This window comes from Cotesia glomerata, linkage group LG3 (assembly GCF_020080835.1).
Source record: "Cotesia glomerata isolate CgM1 linkage group LG3, MPM_Cglom_v2.3, whole genome shotgun sequence".
NCBI lineage: Eukaryota > Metazoa > Arthropoda > Insecta > Hymenoptera > Braconidae > Cotesia > Cotesia glomerata.
This window is the reverse complement of record NC_058160.1, coordinates 12,149,501-12,170,287: the sequence shown is the minus strand read 5'-3', so window position 1 is coordinate 12,170,287 and position 20,787 is coordinate 12,149,501. Positions and strand designations below refer to the sequence as shown.

At 33.7% G+C, this 20,787-nt stretch overlaps 1 protein-coding gene across 1 annotated transcript in view; it reads right to left on the bottom strand.

Moving 5' to 3' along the window:
• LOC123262279 (coiled-coil domain-containing protein AGAP005037-like) overlaps positions 1–20,787 on the bottom strand; it is a 338,268-nt gene that overhangs the window by 14,162 nt on the left and 303,319 nt on the right. The gene's annotated exons all lie outside the window — the stretch shown is intronic.

Here is a 20,787-nt window from a genome sequence, read left to right as displayed (position 1 = left end):
TGACAGGAGCAACAGGTCTTCCACATATTGGAGGAAAGTTTGTTTGCTGTGCGTCTACTTCCATCAGAGCTGTTTCTTTACTTCCTGTAGCATTGCTAGACAGCAGAGCCATGGGGTCTACTCCACTGTTCAAACGGTCGCTTGATAACGACGAGTTCAGGCCCATTTGTACGCCTTCCCTCGCCGGCACTGAGGTATCCCTCCTCTGCACCGTAGACGATGTTTGAAAATTGTTCTGATATTCCCATATCATCTTTTGCTAGGTTTTGGTTCACCCTGGGTATTCTATTTCCTCGGTACCCGACGCATCTGACCTACAGATATGCCGGGCATACCCCTATCCGCCACCTGAGGAGGCGCCCGATGCGGGACCCAGCAAGCCCGACACGAGGTGTGCGTGTGTGTGTGCGTGTGTGTGTGTGTGTGTGTGCGCGTGTGTTTGTGTGTGTGTGCATGTGTGTGTGTGTGTGTGTGTGTGTGCGTGTGTGTGTGTGTGTGTGAGTGTGTTAAACTTCCTATAACTTTTGAACGGTTAGACCGATTTTATCACAGTTGGTGCCATGCGAGAGGGATTGGCCAAACTTAGATTTTGAATACAATTTAGACCGATTCGGACCGATGGATTTTGAAAAATCTAAAAAAAACTGTTAAAAAAAATTTTTCAAAAGTGGTTTTTTTAGAATAACTTTCAAACGGCTTTATCGATCAGCTCCAAGAACTAATCAGCTTCTAACCTTGAAAAACCACGTCGACTGCCGCTAATTCGCTAAAAATCAGTTGATTCGATGGGGAGATATCGTGTAGAAAAGAAAAACCAAAAGTATTTTTTCGGAATTACTCCGAAATTTCCAGTTTGATCAACAATGTCTAACTGTCAAGCGTGTTTATAACTTGACAGCGTGTTGTAAACACGCTTGACAGTTAGACGTTGTTGAATGTTAATTTTATATAATTAATTTATTAATTAGAATGGTATTTGAGAAAAATCTTGACAAGTTGTTAACATTGTAATTTAAAAAGATGTTTGCGATTATGAATATTCTGTTTTACTCTATTACATCTATTGAATTTTGTAAAAATGAGACAAGGATGTTAACCATAAGATTTGCCTGATGAAGCTGAAATAAATCAGCGAAACGTTGCAATTCCTACAATTTAACATCTTCATTTATTGTCCAAATTCCTAAGATCTAATCATTCAAATATTTTGAATTTTCTTAGCGGGAAGTTAAAAATTAATTTTCTCACCTCCGGGCGGAAAGCGTCAATTTTCCTCCCGCTGCGCTAAACGAAAATGCCGCTTTCCGCCTCCGTCGAGGAGAAAAATAGTATACACACTACGGGCAGTAAATAAGAAAGCCTCAGATCACATGTTTATTGACCTCGGCTTCGCCTCGGACAATAATTACATGTGATCTGAGATATTTCTTATTTTACTGCCCTAGATGTGTAATATACTATTATTTGATAAGAAAAAACTAATACCTGTTTTCTGTAAATTGATAATTTCTTTATCTGAATGAACTTTATAGCGTTTAGGGGGAATCAAAATCGAAATTTTCTTCACATTTCAATGTTTTAATCATTTGTCGTTTTACGTGAAGTCATATATTTGGATCAAAAAAAGCCAAAGCAGCTTTTTCACTAGTTAAATACTACAGATGGTTTTTGAATTTGAGCCAGCCCCCTGGGGCTAGAGTGCTCGAAAATTTAGAAAGAGCGAAAGAGTATGTCGCGTGATTTTAGTACCTTCGGTGACGCTAGTAGTATAGTTGCACGACAGCTGTTTACAAGATGCTGTATATTTTTGTCGTATTTGTACATTTGTCTCAAACGTCTCAAATATTGCAATAAGTGTTTAACTCAATATTTAAATTAATTAATTGGTTAATTAATTAATTAACTAATGATCTCGCTCGTGGTCTCGCTTATGATCTCGCTCGTGGTCTCGCTTATGATCTCGCTCGTGGTCTCGCTTATGATCTCGCTCATGATCTCGCTCATGGTCTCGCTCATGATCTCGCCCACGGTCTCGCTCGTGGTCTCATTCAGGATCTCGCTCATGATCTCGGTCACGGTATCGCTCGTTGTCTCGCTCATAATCTCGCTTATGGTCTCGCTTATGGTCTCGCTGATGATCTCGCTCACGGTCTCCCTCGTGGTCTCGCAAATGATCTCGCTCGTGGTCTCGCCCATGATCTCGCTCATGACCTCGCATTAGGTCTCGCTGGTGGTCTCACTCAGGATTTCGCTTATGATCTCGCTCATGATATCGCTCGTGGTCTCGCTCATGATCTCGCTCATGCTCTCGCTCATGGTCTCGCTCGTGGTCTCGCTCATGATCTCGCTCGTGGTCTCGCTCATGATCTCGCTCGTGGTCTCGCTGATGATCTCGCTCACGGTCTCCCTCGTGGTCTCGCTCATGATCTCGCTCGTGGTCTCGCAAATGATCTCGCTCGTGGTCTCGCTCATGATCTCGCTCATGATCTCGCCCACGGTCTCGCTCGTGGTCTCACTCAGGATCTCGCTCATGATCTCGCTCACGGTCTCGCTCGTTGTCTCGTTCATAATCTCGCTTATGGTCTCGCTCGTGGTCTCGCTGATGATCTCGCTCACGGTCTCCCTCGTGGTCTCACTCATGATCTCGCTCACGGTCTCATTCGTGGTCTCGCTCATGATCTCGCTCGTGGTCTCGCTCGTGGTCTCGCAGACGATCTCGCTCGTGGTCTCGCCCATGATCTCGCTCATGACCTCGCATTAGGTCTCGCTGGTGGTCTCACTCAGGATTTCGCTCATGATCTCGCTCATGGTATCGCTCGTGGTCTCGCTCATGATCTCGCTCATGCTCTCGCTCATGGTCTCGCTCGTGGTCTCGCTCATGATCTCGCTCGTGGTCTCACTAATGATTTCGCTCGTGGTCTCACTAATGATTTCGCTCGTGGTCTCACTCGTGGTCTCGCTTATGATCTCGCTCATGACCTCGCATTAGGTTTTCGCTCGTGGTCTCGCTCATGGTCTCGCTCATGATCTCGCTCATGATCTCGCTCATGATCGCGCTAATGGTCTCAGATCATGTTCGGGTATGAAATTTAGTGAATAAGAAATCTTATTTAAGAATTTGAATAGTAAACTTACGGGCCGCAACACCTGGAGTCTATTGTTGAAGCTCGGGTCATGTGCGGATATTTTTAGAATAAACCCACGGGCCGCAATACCTGGAGTCTATTGTCTCGCTCATGACCTCGCTCATGATCTCGCCCACGGTCTCGCACGTGGTCTTACTCAGGATCTCGCTCATGATCTCGCTGACAGTCTCGCTCGTTGTCTCGCTCATAATCTCGCTTATGGTCTCGCTCTTGGTCTCGCTGATGATCTCGCTCACGGTCTCCCTCGTGGTCTCGCTGATGATCTCGCTCACGGTCTCATTCGTGGTCTCGCTCATGGTCTCGCTCATGGTCTCGCTCGTGGTCTCGCTCATGATCTCGCTCGTGGTCTCACTAATGATTTTGCTCGTGGTCTCGCTCGTGGTCTCGCTTATGATCTCGCTCATGACCTCGCATTAGGTCTCGCTCGTGGTCTCACTCATGTTCTCGCTCATGATCGCGCTAATGGTCTCAGATCATGTGCGGGTATGAAATTTAGTGAATAAGAAATCTTATTTAAGAATTTGAATAGTAAACTTACGGGCCGCAACACCTGGAGTCTGTTGTTGAAGCTCGGGTCATGTGCGGATATGAAATGTAGTGACTAAAAAAATATAAATATCAATTTTTAGAATAAACCCACGGGCCGCAATACCTGGAGTCTATTGTTGAAGCTCAAGTCATGTGCGGTTATGAAATTTAGTGAATAATAAATCTAAGTCAAGAATTTCAAGAGTAAACGTACGGGCCGCAATACCTGGAGTCTGTTGTTGAAGTTCAGATCATGTGCGGTTATGAAATTTACTAAGTGAAAAATTATTAATATCAATTTTCAGAGTAAACCCACGGGCCGCAATACCTGGAGTCTCATGTTGAAGCTCAGGTTGGGTGTGGTTATGGAATTCAGTGAGTACGAAATCGTTGTCAAAAATTTTAAAAGTAAACCTACGGGCCGCAATACCTGGCATTTGTTGTTAAACCTCAGGCCGTGTGTGGTTGTAAAAATCAGTGAATAACAAATCTTATACCGGAATTTTTCGAGTTAGCCTACGGACAGCAACACCTGACACTCAAGTCGTGTATTGACCTGAAATTTTATCAAATAGAGTATCCATTTACCATCCCAAAAAAATTTTTAACTTCCTGCTAAGAAAATCGAAGATTTTCAAAAATCGGGAAGTTATCGTTTTCACCCCGTTTTGCAAAAATCGAGTTTTCATCAGATCTCGACGTTTGAAGGTCACAGGAAGCTTCCCTGACTATCCCCGCGAGGTTGTCACGGTGTCTGTATGTATGTATGTATGTGTGTGTGTGTGTGTGTGTGTGTGTGTGTGTGTGTGTGTGTGTGTGTGTGTGTGTGTGTGTGTGTGTGTGTGTGTGTGTGTGTGAAAGTATGTGAACCGCTTACAACTTTTGAACGGCTTGACCGATTTCATCGCAATTGATGCCATTCAAAAGGGCTTGACCAAACTTAGATTTTGAAAACTATTTGGACCGATTCAGATCAATAGATTTTGAGAAATCTTCAAAAAACTGAAAAAAAAATTTTTTTCAAATGTGGTTTTTTTGGAATAACTTTTATACGGCTTGATAGTTAAATTCCAAAAACTAATCAGCTATTAACCTCAAAAAACCACGTCGATCGCTACCATTCCGGTCAAAATCGGTTGATTCGTTCGAGAGATATCGTGAACGAAAGAAAACCGAAAAAAGTGTTTTTTCGGAATAACTCCGAAATTCCCAGCGCGATCAATTCAAAATTTAAGATTCTTTGTGAGGCTTGAAAAACTGCGTCGAATGCTGCCAACCGCGTGAAAATCGGTTTATTCATTCAAAAGTTATTGCGGTTTAAAAGTTCAAAAAATAGTGTCTTATCAAATCCCTATCAGACTTTTGAGCTCGAAGAGCTCAAAAGCATAGGTAAGCAATCTCTTTGAGCTCGGACAGCTCAAAATAACCCATAAATTGTATTTTTAAGCTCGAAGAGCTCAAAAACGTCATTGGTGCAATTTTAAGCCCCTAAGTATGGAATTAGCGGGAAGTTGCAGGGATGGCCTTCAGGGTCAACCGTTTTTCTAATTTTTTTTTCTTTACCTTTAGCATGGTTCTCTTATTACACAGGTACTTCATTCTCCGTGAATAATACATCGCACGACTCTGAAGATCATCTGTGTTGGTCAGTTTGACATTATCATGCCTTACAATGATTTCAGCGAAAATTTTAAATGCCTTCAATGTTTTTTTTTTTTTTTTTAGGTTGAAATTTTCTAAATCCACGTCCTTACAACCAACCTCAATTTTTTTGACATTTCGAATTAGACTATTTTATTAATCGATACGTGTGAACTTGCTTGTTTCTTACTTTGCGATCGTTTTTTTTTTCATGCCATTGTTACTAAAGTTTCGCTCTCTTTTTATTGCTAATTGTTTTGCCCCAACTTCCAGGCCCTGATAATAATAATAAATATTCAATTTTATGCTATACAAATATTCTTAGTCACCATTTCGACGTCCACAATTAGCACCTGGAGCTGTACCTAGTTTATTTCCTTGGACAGAAATATCAGAAACACCGCCTAATGATGAAAACGAAAATACATTAGAGTCTATTTCTAATCTATCAAAAGCATCAGAAGTGGATAAATTTCCAAAAATGAACAATACGCTGGAAAGATTAGAAGTGAGTGAATTTTCTGACATTTGTTTAGAAACTGAAAGACAAGAAAGTATTGAAAACAAGCAATTAGTGAATGATAGTTCCAATAAGACCAATGCATTGGAAAATTTTGTAACTTTTAATTTTAATACCTTGTTAACAAATACTATGGATCTGCCAGCATCATGGACACGTAATCATATTACCCATAATGGAAAGTCTCTGATCAGCTTTTCTTATTTAGAGTGCAAAATGAACGATGGGAAATTTTATAGTTATAATCTGAAAGAAGTAATTGTGGATTCAACTTTAGAATTACATACCAGTGTATTGGAAAAACCGTTGGTAAATTCGTCTTGCATCAATGTAAAGAAAAGTATCGACAGTGTTAGCGAACTAGAAGATTATTTACGCCAGTTGAATTCTTTAAAAGTTTGTCAAGGTATTGTGATTTCTGAAATTCGCCAATCGGAAAAAACGGATCCATTATATATCGATAAAAGAAATGTACTTAAGCATAAATCATGCACTCTTTTATGTTATTCTTCGCAATGTAATGCATGTCAAAATGCGAAAAGAGCTTTGCTCAAAAAGCGAAAACGTCAAGAGATTATCTTACAAGTTACAAAGCCACAAGATAAAAAAAAACGCATAGTTTCAAATGTCGCTGAATGTATTTATGTAAGAAGATTAAAGCAAAAATTAAATAGATCTTTACAACAAAAAAAAAAGTTACGATCGGTAAATAAAAAATTACGACAAAATTTGAAACTTTGCCAAAGTAAAATGTCTCGTATATCTAAAGATGATGTACTTGATCAATTACGTTTCAATGAAGTTGCTAAAAATCAATGTGATGCTGTTCAGGAAATACTAAAAGCTTCGCACTGTAAGACATCTAGTGGCCGCCGATATTCTGAAAATTGGCTAATGTTATGTATGCTACTGTAAATGCGGTCTGTGTCAGGATATAATTTTATTCGCGATAATAATATTTTGCCGTTGCCATGTGTTAGTACAATGAGAAGGTAATATTTATTTTATTTATTTTAGTTATTTGTAATATGTTATTTTTGTATCAATATCGCATAGATGCAATCTCATAAAACATGTATTTGTGCATGTTTTATCAGATTTTTTATACAAGATGATTTATTCACAACAATTATTTAATAACTATGTTATTATAGATGTAAAATAATTTCTTATCTTTTTGTTTTTAGAAATCTTGCAATTATAAATACACAGTGTGGATTTGATTCTGAATTTTTCGAAGCTTTCTCCAATTTTTTGAATAAAAAAGAAGAAATTTATAAACATGGACTTTTGTTACTCGATGAAATTAGCTGTCGCGAAAGTGTAGACGTTCGTTCTCAAAATCTTACGTACGTTGGCTTGGAAGACTTCGGAGAAGAAAGTAGTAAATTAGTAACAATGAATGACAAAGCAAATCACGGATTAGCGCTAATGTTTCAACCTATATATGATGCTTACACTCAACCTGTGGCTGTGTTTGGTTCTCATGGACCTGTAAATGGCCAAGTATTGTCTCAACTTATTGTGAAAGCTATAATTTTATTAGAAAAATCTGGAGCGAAAATTCATGGCGTTATTACTGATGGTGGGACAACAAACAGAAAATTTTGGACTATTATGGGAATGAGTGGCCGAAAAGAAAATTTAAAAAATTATTTCTCACACCCGAGTGAAGCAGATCGTAAAATTTTTGTTTTCTCAGATACTCCGCATCTTATAAAGACGATCAGAAATCGATTGTACAATATCGGAAGTTATCAGGTATAAAATATTGTTTTGATTGTAAGAATTTTGTGATTGGTTTTTATTTTTTTTTTTTTTTTTTTAATTTAGATGGATCCTGACAAACCTCTTATTGAATGGCAACATTTCAAAGACATGTATGATAAAGATAGTCAACTTCCTGGTAAATTACGAATGTGTCCCAAAATTAATAATGAGCATTTGGTCTTAAATAGCTCTTCGAAAATAAGAGTTAGGCTTGCTGTTCAAGTAACTTGATTAATATTTATCTTTTTATTTATTATTTTTCGGTAAATTTATAGAACTTTCTTTTAGATTTTTAGTCAGTCAGTAGCAAATTCATTACGAAGATATGCAGCTAGTGAACCACAATTAGATTCTTGGGAAACTACGGCTGAATTTTGTTCATGGATGAACCAAATTTTTGATGCCCTTAATCGCCACGAGATTCGAAGAGTTTTGCCAAATAATGAAGATTTTAAAGTAATTTACATTTGGTGATATTTTGACATTTTACAGTTCTAATTTATTACTTAAAATGGTTTTATTACTTTAGATTATTGAGATGTCATTACAGAAGTTAAATGATTGGGAAGAAAATGTTAAAAAGAAGAAAATTCCTGAGGCTGCCTTCTTAACTAAACCAACAGCCGAAGGATTACGAGTCACGCTACAATCTTCCTTGGATATTATTCGACTATTGTCCGAAAAATACGGTTTACCTGCGGTGCCAACGGGTAGAATTAATCAAGATTCTTTGGAGGTTTAGTCGATTTTAAGAGTGTCAATAGTAGAAAATTATAATTAGTTATACAGTGGTGACGGTAAGCTAAAAATAACGCTTCAGCTTAATAATCATAAATATTATGCTTTAATATTTTCTATGCTTTACTTTTTCACTTTCTTATAACTTTTAGATTGAAATTTATTGCATTAAACAATATATTTAGAACTTTTAAACAATGACCTACTACTTAATTGCTAATAGGAGATACTCAGCGTTAAAAATTGATTTTTATAAATTTTTATTAGTGTAAATCATTTCTAAATGAAAATTAATGGTTCAGTATTTCATGTTCCGTTCATGTATACTTTCAAAACTATCAATCTTTTATTCAACTACGAATGATTATTTTTAATATTACTCGAGTAATTAAAATTTTTTGGTAAACGAGCTTGTTTAAGGCAATAAATGTATACTAACAAAAATAGGCATTTTCCTTTCATTATTATAATACATTAATTATGCTCCCTTACAGATTTAATATCAAAAGTAGTCGCAATTGGGTAAACAAAATATATTTGTTGCTAATACTTATTTTTTTTTCCTTAAATATCTTTTGTAGAGGTTTTTTTGGAACGGTAAGACAAGCGAAAGGATCCAACGATCATCCTACATTCCCAATTTTTCTTCAAATTTATAAGATCCTTTCTATTTTTAACATTTTAAAACCTCCTCAAACTGGAAACTGTTCAATAATTTCGAAAAAACCTCTCATTACTTTATCTAAGCTTAAATATATCTACTTACACAAATCTCCAACAGAACCTTCTAAAACTATTGAAAAACTACAAGAAAAATTGAAGCAAGCTGTACAAGTTGATGATTTGGATGATAATTATATTAATACAATTAACGATCATAACTATAATGAATCTGAAACTTTGAACTGCATTTTATATTATGCTACGGAAGTCGTTGTTTCACGTATTTACAAAAGTACTTCTTGTGAAAAATGTCATAACGGTATTCGCGACTGTTCAGTAGACTTATCTAATGATGAAAATATACCACTTAATTCAAAATCCAATGAACTCTTTATGCATCCAAATCACAATTTTTATTTTTTTATAAAAAAACTTGAAAACATTTTTATAAAATATTGCAATTCTCCCCATGTGTATGAAGATGTTATGACTGAAGTAATTTCATCTGATATTCTAAGATTTCCATGTGATAAACATGCAGGAGAACTATTGTTATCTGCTATTACTTATTATGTGAGATTAAGAATGCAACAATATGCATCCCAAATGAATAAGAGTAATAAAAAAGAGAATCAGTTGAAAAAGAAGCAAGCTAAATTTTGTTCTAGTTAATTATTATTATGTATATTTACTGTATTGAATTTTATATTATCTCAAACTTTCTTTAAGAATATTCAAAATAAACGAATTATTTTAATTAATTATTGTTATTTTTTCAACCTTTCAGCTTCTCATTTGCTAATTATTATTTTTCTGATATCCGTAAAAAGAACAAATAATTTATTTGCATAATTATTGTTCGTATGTATATAATAATTATTATTATTTATTAATATCAATTATTTATAATTAATTATGATAATGTATTTGCAGTGATCGTTTGTTGTAGACAAAGATCAAATTAATAGTTTGAATTTTATTTGTCCTGAATTCCTGTGAACATAGTTATTATTATCAATTATCTTTATAATTTCTATTTAAAGATATTAAAAACAATCAGCACAAACTATAGCGACCCAGATTTTTAGATTTTAACTTTTTTCTTACGTAAAAAGCGGACGGCCAGAGACTAAATAATATAAGTATGAATGCTAATCTTATAATAGATGGGAAACTACAGTGAAAAAAAGATATTTGGCAGCTTGCAATTACACACGCCAGGCGGCGCAAGAATAACTTTTACATGAACTATAGCTTAAAGGGGATAGTTTGCCACCGGAAATGTATTAAATTAAAATTGTCAATTTTTATTATAATTACAAAAAATACTGAAATCCGTACAAAAACAGTTTCACTGTAAAAAAAATCGCGCCAAGTCCACGTTCATAAGACTATTAAGAAAAAAAAAAAATTTGTTTCTTTACAAAAAGATATAAAATAAAAAATTAAAAAATCCAAGTAACCGATATGGTTGTATATGATTTTCGGAAATTAAAAAAAATTTTGTTGTAAATTTAAAAATTAAAAGAAACAATTTTGAAACGTACTTGGTGTGCGTCATTGTGTACTTCAATTTTTTTTAAAAGTCCTAGAAGATAGATTTTAGGAATTTCATGAAAAGTGAAATATTTCGTAACCACGCACACTAAATACGTTCCAAAATTGTTTCTTTTAATTTTTAAATTTACAACAAAATTTTTTTTAATTTCCGAAAATCATATACAACCATATCGGTTACTTGGATTTTTCAATTTTTTATTTTATATCTTTTTGTAAAAAAAAAAATTTTTTTTTTTCTTAATAGTCTTATGAACGTGGACTTGGCGCGATTTTTTTACAGTAAAACTGTTTTTGTACGGATTTTCTATAACACGGAGTTGAAGGGGGCTAATTTGAGCAATACCGCCGCAGAATTTTTCTTATCAGTCGCCCTGTATTGATTTACAGTCCTTATATAATTTAAATCTTAGTAAGGTGCTGATGCTGCAAGAGGTGTCACAAACCAAAATGACACATAAATTAATACAATGAATGAACAAATATCCAAAAGATTTTGTTGCGTTCCAAGATCTAACTCGAAAATGTCCCGAAAAATCTATATTTTCAGTGAATAAATCTCTTTTGACATCCAGCGTGCATGGTGAAATGAACCTGGTTTATAAAATTTAATTTCAATAGCACTCTAATAATGCGACTAAAAATTGATTAAGAAATAAATGTGAATAAAGACAGAACAAATACAAATAAGCGGCAATATATTAAGAATGTATTTAATACATCGTATTATTATCGTTACTGTAACTATTAATCTTTTTAATAAAATTTTTGGAAGATTAATAGATGAAATAAATGATTATAACACATAAAACTTTATAGCAGGACTGAAAAACTATGATATTAACTATTAACACAAGTTAATCCACAAATAATTTTCAAGAAAATGATTTTATCGAAAAATTTCAAGATAACTGTTTAACCGATAGAAAAGACATTTAATAAAAATTTATAAGAGAAGTTGCGCCTTCGGGCTTGATCGCTCCAACTCGTGAAAATTCGTGTCACACCATGGCTGTCGCTCATGCGCGCCTTGAGTAGCGGGAGAGAAGCCGGCTCACGTGGCCGGCGGCAAGCAGTTGTGCTTGGACGCTTGTACTAGTACGACTACTCTGTGTCAATCGTTTTCTGATTTATCACGTATACTACGCATTTACTTGAACACTTAAAATATTCATTAAATACTATTAATTTCATTAACTTCAATTACCAATTAAATTCTCAAATCATTAAAAATCATTAGTAACTGTTCAGTGAATTAAATTAATTAAAATTAATAAGTGACGCCACGCGGTCATTACGCGCCATTTCAACAAAGGATTGCATCAGCCACGCAGCTTTAGTCAATCCATAGTTAACACGCAATATTTGTAATAAATTATATTAAATTCATTGCTAAATATTTAATCATCATTCTATCAAATCAAATTTTATCAACTATTCGATTCTGATATCGAATTATGTAATTAGTTTCTACACTAATAATTCTAATCAATCAATCAGTCTCTGCACTGACATTTTACGTCAATTAATTAGTATTTCACTATTAATTGACTCTAGTTAGCTTAAAAGCTAGCGTCAATTCATTAATTCTGAATTAATACCATTTGCTTTTCTAAAGCGGTTGAGCTCACCTCGTTTGTGTTGTTTGCGACGGTAATTTACACATATTTTTTTATTCGCACTACACGCTTTGCGTTCTTACTTGTACATTTTTTTATTCGAGGAGGTTTTTTCTCAGTCCAACTGAGTTTTCCTCCTCTGGGGATAAATAAATCTTTATTTTATTCCCCAACAAATCGACGCATATTTTATTTAATATCCTAATCCCAAATTAATCATAATTTTTAAAACAATTACGGAAACTATCCTAAGTGGATAGTTTTCGACAAAACAATAACTTTTTTGTAAAGCATTCAACTTCCCAACAGAATATGCATTGATCATAGTCGAAGTAACATTTTTTCCTAAGGAAAAAAATTAATAACTAAAAGTTTCAAATTCCCTTGTTATTTGAATGGGAAATGGGAAATGGAACTCGGTTGTGGCACGGTTTAATTTGGTAATTAAGGTAGTTGTAGCGTGATAGGCATTTCAACAGAAAATTATGAAATTTTTTTCATTGAAAGATAAATATATTAATAATTTACTACCAAAATTTCAGATCAATTGATCGCACCGTTTTTGAGTAATTAATTCTCGAAATTGCATCTTTTACACGTAGAGGTATAGAAAGATGGTACAGTTAGTATGAAATCTTCCGTACCACTCGAGTGGGCCAGAGATTTCATACTAAATGTTAGTTTTTAATGTTTTGAGCTCTCTCCAAAGGACAGCTTAAAAAAAATTTTGAAGAGATCGCTCCAAATTTTTTTAAATTTTAAAAATCGTCCAAAATCGAATTTTTTGTTCTTAACTTCCCGCTAAGAAAATTGAAAATTAAAAAGTGTTCTTTTGACATAACTTCGACATTTCTTTTTGGATCGTTTTCGATGAAATAAAATAATTATTAGAGCGCAAAAAAACACGTTGATCGCCACCAAGAACGTGAAAATCGGTTAATTGGTTCGTGAGTTATCGTTGTCGAAAAAATTCGGAAAAAGTGAATTTTTCAAATTTCTCTAAGATTTTTGGTTCGATCAGTTTGTGTTCAAAAGTATATCATAGAATTTGAAAAACTGCGTGGAATACTGTCAACCATGTAAAAATTGATTCATTCATTCACAAATTATTACAGTTTAAAAATTCAAAAAATACTGTTTTATTAAACTTCTATCAGACTTTCGAGCTTGAAGAGCTCAAAAGCTTTGAACAGCTAACTCTATGAGCTCAGAAAGCTCGAAAGAACATATAAATTCTATTTTTGAGCTCGAATAGTTCAAAAATGTCATAGGTGCAATCTTAAACGCTTAGATATGGAATTAGCGGGAAGTTGCAGGGATGGCCTTTAGGGTCAACCGTTTTCCAGATTTAAAAAATTTTTTTTCTTGTTACATCATAATTTTATAGACAAAAAAAAAAGTTTTGAAAATCCAAAAGTGTACCCCTCATAACGCTTATTCATTTTTTAAGAAAAAAATTAATTGTGTAATTGATTAAAAAAAAAAAAAATTATAATTTCTTACAGAGTATTTTCTATTTTTTTTTTAAATATCAGCGCCCTTTTTTCTTGTCATATACGCACGCAGTCCAAAAAAAATCTAGCTCCCGTGCAAAAAACATTTTGGTTCCTGATGAAATTCCGGATGAACTTCAGATTGTGAAACAAATATGAATTTTATAATAAATTTCATCGGGAATTCCAGCTGAATTTCATGATGAATTTGAAACAAATTGCATATGAAACTTAATTATTTTAATTTGTGAAAAAATATTTGGAAACAATTATATTGGAATTTGTTGTTTCACTTACACTGACTCAACATTCACGATTCTATAACTTGTATTCGGATAAATTAATTGGAGTAAAAACACCATATGTAAAATAATACTTCGAAATTCATCATGAATTTCAGGACGAATTCCAGCTGAATTTCATGAAGATTTTGAAACAAATCTTATATGAAACTTAATTTTTTTAATTTGTAAAAAAATATTTGGAGACTATTAAATTGGAATTTTTATTTTTATTTACACTGACTCATCATTTACGGTTCTTAAACTTCTATCTGGATAAATTTTTTGGAGTAGAAGAACACAATATGCAAAATAATATTTCGAAATTCATCATGAAAGTCAGCTGGAATTCCAGATGTATTTCATGATGAATTTGAAACACACTGTATATGAAACTTAATTTTTTTAATCCGTAAAATAATATTTAGAGTCAATTATATTGGAATTTTTATTTTTATTTACACTGACTCATCATTAACGATCCTCAAACTTCTATCCTGTTGAAAAGCTCCAATAAGATCTCATCAAAAGCGACAAAAGCCACTTAGAAACTAATAAAATTTATGGGTTTCTAAGTGGCTTTGTCACTTTTGATGGGATCTTATTGGAAATTTTAAACATGGTATCTGGATAAATTTTTTGGAGTAGAAGAACACAATATGCAAAATAATATTTCGAAATTCATCATGAAAGTCAGCTGGAATTTCAGCTGAATTTCATGATGAATTTGAAACAAATCTTATATGAAACTTAATTTTTTTAATTTGTAAAAAAATATTTGGAGACAATTAAATTGGAATTTTTATTTTTATTTACACTAACTCATGATTTACGAATCTTAAACTTCTATCTGGATAAATTTTTTGGAGTAACAGAACACAATATGCAAAATAATTTTTCGAAATTTATCATGAAAGTCACCTGGAATTCCAGATGAATTTCATGATGAATTTGAAACACACTGTATTTGAAACTTAATTTTTTTAATCCGTAAAATAATATTTGGAGTCAATTATATTAGAGTTTTTAGTGTAACTTAAACTAACTCATCATTTACGAATCTTAAACTTCTATCTGGATAAATTGTTTGGAGTAAAAGAACACAATATGCAAAATAATATATCGAAATTCATCATAAAATTCAGCTGGAATTCCTGCTGAATTACGTAATGAATTTGAAACAAATCGCATATAAAACTTTGACACAGTTTTATTAGCTGCGCATTTGGACCCTTACTAAACAAAACTAAACAAAATTAAATCTAATTAAATAAATAAAAGGGCGCCACCAGGATTTTTAATCACGGTTCCTGGAACCGGAACCAGATCTGAGCTTATCTTACAGGTAGAGAGAGTGGAGGAATGTTGATCTGAAATAAATAAATTCTTAATTAACAATATATGGCCAAATTTATTGATAACAAAATTATTTAACAAGTTGCGCACACTCACACTCACACTATAATCAACTTAAAACTACAGCCTAACTGTCGGCTGACCAGATCCAAAATTCACTCTGCACAAAGACCGCAGTGTGACAGAGGTCGTTTATAGCCTAACTGGTGGCTATCCAGAGTCAAAAACTAATACCTAACCACCCGACGTATCTTCGTTGGATTTGTTGTCTAGCACGTGACCCTCCCGACGTACACGCGCGACAAAATTTTATAATCAACTTAACCGAAACCCAAGACTGGACTAATTACTCTACTCAGAGATTCATTGATAAGTAGAGATCGTTTATTAAAATTATTGAATTATTATTAATTATATTGAGAATAATTAATCGGTGGAGAAGTAAACCGAGTATAAACCCCGCGGTCAACTCCTAGCTCACAGAGTAATTATTGATACCTTGTTGATTATACGACGATCTAACTCACTACTCGAGATTGGAGTCCTAGATGTTATTGGCTTCTGTCGTCTCGTAACTACTCCGGGGATCGGTCCCTCTTGATTTCTGTGGCACACTCTCTGGCGGTTACACTACTTCTGCCTGTCACAACGCATGGCTCACCTATATAATAACCCCCAAAATACCCCCTCCTACTCTCTCTTTAGGCCCGAAGATCGAGACGCACCAGTGCTAGTCGAATAGTTATCGATCTTTGGCGACTTATCGATGCAGGGTAATTTTACCCTGTTACAACTTAATTTTTTTTAATCTGTAAAAAAATATTTGGAGATAATAATATTGAAATCTTTAGTGTAACTTACACTGACTCATCATTTACGATTCTTAAACTTCTATCTTGATTAATTTTTTGGAGATAAAGAACACAATATGCAAAATAATAATTCAAAATTCATCATCAAAGTCAGCTGGAATTCCCGATGAAATTCATTATGAAATTCATGTTTGTTTCACAATCTGAAGTTCATCCGGAAATTCATCAGGAACCAAAATTTTTTTTGTACGGGCTTGATCAAGTGGCGCCATAGTTTTCACGTGACAAATCAGAAAAGTTCGTTTGGCTTTGTACGGTTGTATCGTAGTAAATTTTATTAAAAATTCAATCAAAAAAAAAAAAAAAAATACGTGAGCTAGGCCACTGATATGAAATATGGACCTAGTTCATCGAATTCTTAAACTAATAAAAAAAGTCCGGTCTTGAAATATCAATTTGTTCGGGAGTAATCGTTGGGACATCCAAAATGAGGTGACATCCGGACGTCCACGTAAAATTTTTTTCAAAAGGTTTTTTTTTTTTAAATAGCAACATGAAATGATTTAAGAAAGTAACAGATGGTTTAATTTAAGTGTTTTTTCGGTGTACATCTACTTATATCATTGTATAAATGTAATATGGTTGTGATAGAGGTATTTACAGATCACAAAATTGCTTGACCTTGACGAATCGAGTATAAAGCACAACCTCACGCACTTTGCGCTATGAGGCGTGCAATAAGTTCCTGAAAGTTTCAGTTCAAAATTTGAATTTTAAAAGTTCGCTCATAATTTTTTTTTTTTTTAAATTCATTAGTGCATTACGTTAGATTTTTTTGAGCGACCTTTTAATATCCAAATTAAAATTCCATGCATTTCTTTTTTCTTTATTGAGGACAATCTATATATATATATATATATATATATATATATATATATATATATATATATATATATATATATATATATATATATATATATATATATTAGAGTGTTTCAAAAAAACAAACTATTTTTTTTTTTTCGAAGAACTTTGAAAATTCTTCAGAGTATCCCTAATCGAACACATTGTGAAAATCTCAGCCCTTAATATTAATGTATAGAGGTGGCTGTAATTAATTTTTTATTTCCATTTAAATAACATAGGAAAAAATTTTTTTTTACTTTTGAATTTTGCTAGTCAACAACGAAGCATTTTATAGCTATGATCGATACATATTCTTGTAGGAAATTTAACGATCTACAAAAATTGTCTTAATGAATATATGCATACGGAGAACCATTTCGGAGTTATCAGGCCTTAAACATCGAACTGTTTAAAAAAAATAAAAAAAAAAGGTGTGTGTGCGATTCACACACGATAGAAGTGAAACTTCAGTGAATCGACAAAAGAATGAGATGAATATTTATAACAAGGGTAGGATAATTACAAAGTTTAATTGTTCAAAAATGAAAGTATTTTGATTAATTTTAAAAGATATTTTATATTTTATTTAACATATGTTACATAATCTATTACTCAAGTTCCATATTTTCAGTTTCAACAAATGATACAAGAGGCTTATGATAACTAAAATACGATACAAATATTTTAGTTTCAATTTGGTTGATATATCTTTGGAACACTGCATCTATTACCGTTTTTGATCTTGTAGTTGATTGAGTGCGATTGTTACACATTTTTAAATAAAATGTTGTATCGAGAAACTCAATCAAAGGAAGCGCTGTATCTGATGCAAAATTTATGTTAAAATCCCCACTTAAAATCATCGGAATTTTATCATAATTCTTTTTGAGAATTCGCGATACCTCTGGGGTATATTTGATCAAATTTTCATGTATAAATTCAATAACTGATTTTATTGATTGGTTGGGAAAGATGTAAATTGCTACGATCAAAATTAAATCTCCTTGGTCATTTCTGCTCTCACAGGCACATATTTCTCCAACTTTCGAAAGCTGAACAGACAATGATTCTAGCTGTTGTGCATTGAGATCCATTTGTGGCGTAACAACACGGGCTCCATCATTTACGTTGTGATAAATTGCTACTCCGCCTGCCCTCGTACGTGGTCTTTTGTAATTAACAACAATATTAAAATTTGGAATGTCTACAATATCTTCATTATTCATCCATGTCTCCGAAAGAATTAAAAATTTGACGATGACACTATATTGTCATGTTGCAGATCTTGTACATGAGCTCGTAAGCTTTGACAGTTAAAGGTAAACAGTGACATCCCTTTTCTTTTATTTAAGAAATCATATAAAACATTTGTAATTGTCTCAAGTCGATTCAAGTTCAGCCTTCGAAATTCATGTTGTAGATCAATTGTAGATACTGACGCTCTTCGGCCATGGTAAAATTTTTATCATTTTTTTTGAAACGAGATATAAGCCGTTTATTGATGTAACTCGTGATAATGCGACGTACAGGAGTTGTTGAACGTGTGATTTATCATATTCATATACAATCTCACCAAAAGTAGCTCCCTGGGACTTGTGAATCGTCATTGCACATGCAGAGACTAATGGGAAATGATTACGTTTTACAATAACGGTTTTATTAGGTACTAGTGGTATAGATGATGTTCTGCGATCTATTGGTACTGCCAGTGGATGAAGATTATTTTTGAATTGATGCCGCTGCCTTTCTTCTCAATTTTTCTCCGATTTTTGGAGATTCTGGAAATTCTAGCCATAAACGACCTATCTCTCCTTTGTCATTATATTCAATGAAAATTAATTTTCCCGTCGCACCATTTGCTAATCCATCTGATACATCGATGTTAGTTGTTATCATGTATGGTTTGTTCAAAACCAATGTAATTTGATATGGCAAACCTCCTGTATCAATAGCTGACATTTTATGTAATTTTTGACGCATAGAAGTTTGCTGTTCAACATTTCTACATCCAATATATATATCAGTTGCCTCTGAATTCACTTTTTCTTCTATAGAATTCAAAATTTTATTGTTGTATTCAGCAACTGAATGATTATTAAAAAACAATCGTATACCGTCTGGACAAAGTCTCTCAGCTTCTTCTTCAGAGTAAATCCGTGACTCAATTAAATCTAGCTCTTCCTGATCTAACAACTGTCCATTACCAATTTTTGTTAATATTGTTGCAAAACCTGCTATTTGTCGTTTTATTTGTTTGTAAATTGGGGTAGCACGAACTGGCGGTAGTTGACGTAGATCACCAATCAAAATTATATCTAATCCACCAAAATGGACTTCAAAATTACCGGTGATTTGCTTTAACCTTGAATCTATTTGGGACAACAACTCGGCTCCAATCATACTAATTTCATCGATAATCAATACACGAACATATTTAAAAAGTGATCTATATTGTTGGGCTACTTCAATTGATAAAGGAAGCAACTTTGAAAGACTTATCTTCAGTGCAGTGTGTACTGTTGTCCCATTGATAGCCACAGCAGCTTTACCAGTAGAAGCACAAGCGATATAAGCATTACAAAACCCATCACTTTCAGAATATCGATTATAAATTTCCATTAATAATTTAATAACAAATGTTTTACCACATCCAGCTGGTCCTGTAAAAAATATTTGCAGCGGAGGAGGATCTTCCAACTGAAGATTGTAAATGACGTGCATCAAAAGTTCCTTTTGTTTTTGGTTTGCCATTTTCATCAGCTCATAATATTGGTCGTTAGGCATTAAATTTTCTTTCCGTTTTGCAATGGCACCAAGTTTATTTAGGGTTGCGAGACGTAAATCACTGTTTACATCCGAATTCGGATTGTCATATAGCGTTTGGAATGGATTAATTTCTGGAAATCTAGTGGCAATATCATGAATCTCATCGTCATCGTCTGCTTCTTCATTTTCGCGACATAGTTTTCGGCATAGCTCTATAGTTTTATTAATGTCTAAGTCAGATTCAAACTCTTTACGTCGCTCCAGAATTTGATTTTCATTTTCGTCGTAAATCCTAATAAATTTCATCTCTTCAAGAATCTCGAATTCTTCATTCCGAAATGGGATATGCAAAGTCACCATTTCTCTTTTATACTCATTTATATCTGAGGCTATGTCATAATTCCTATAACGAATGATGCGTTGTTGCTTTCGACGAATATAATCACCTTGCGAATTTTTAGTAAAATTAGCAACGAATTGTGCAAGTGATAATTCTTCCATTTCTTGTGGCCGCTTCTCGTATTTATCAAACCAGTTTTCCTTCCAAATACTTGTTGAATCTTCATCGATATTTAATTCATCTAATTCTTTTTGTGTTCGTCTAATACGCTGTCGTTCAATAGGCCAAACGGTGGGAATATAAACTATGGAGACTGAACTTCTAGACATAGGTTCACGAAGAAGGTACCACGCTGCTTCCTGGCTTGTTAATTCAACGGTGTTGAGCATATTAACACTCATTTTTCTAGTTATTTCTACTATATCAAACTCAGGGTTTTCATCCATGATTTCATGAATTTGTCTTTGTAAATTACTTATACCCCTATTAGTTTTATTGACATATTCAACAACATACGCTGCACATGAGTATTCTTCGATAATAAATTGCATATCTGTATTTGATTGTAAGACATTAAGAATAAAAGGATTGAAAGGGTTGTGCCATTTTTCTTTAGGTTGTCGCTTCAAAAATACTTTAGGTCTTGTAATT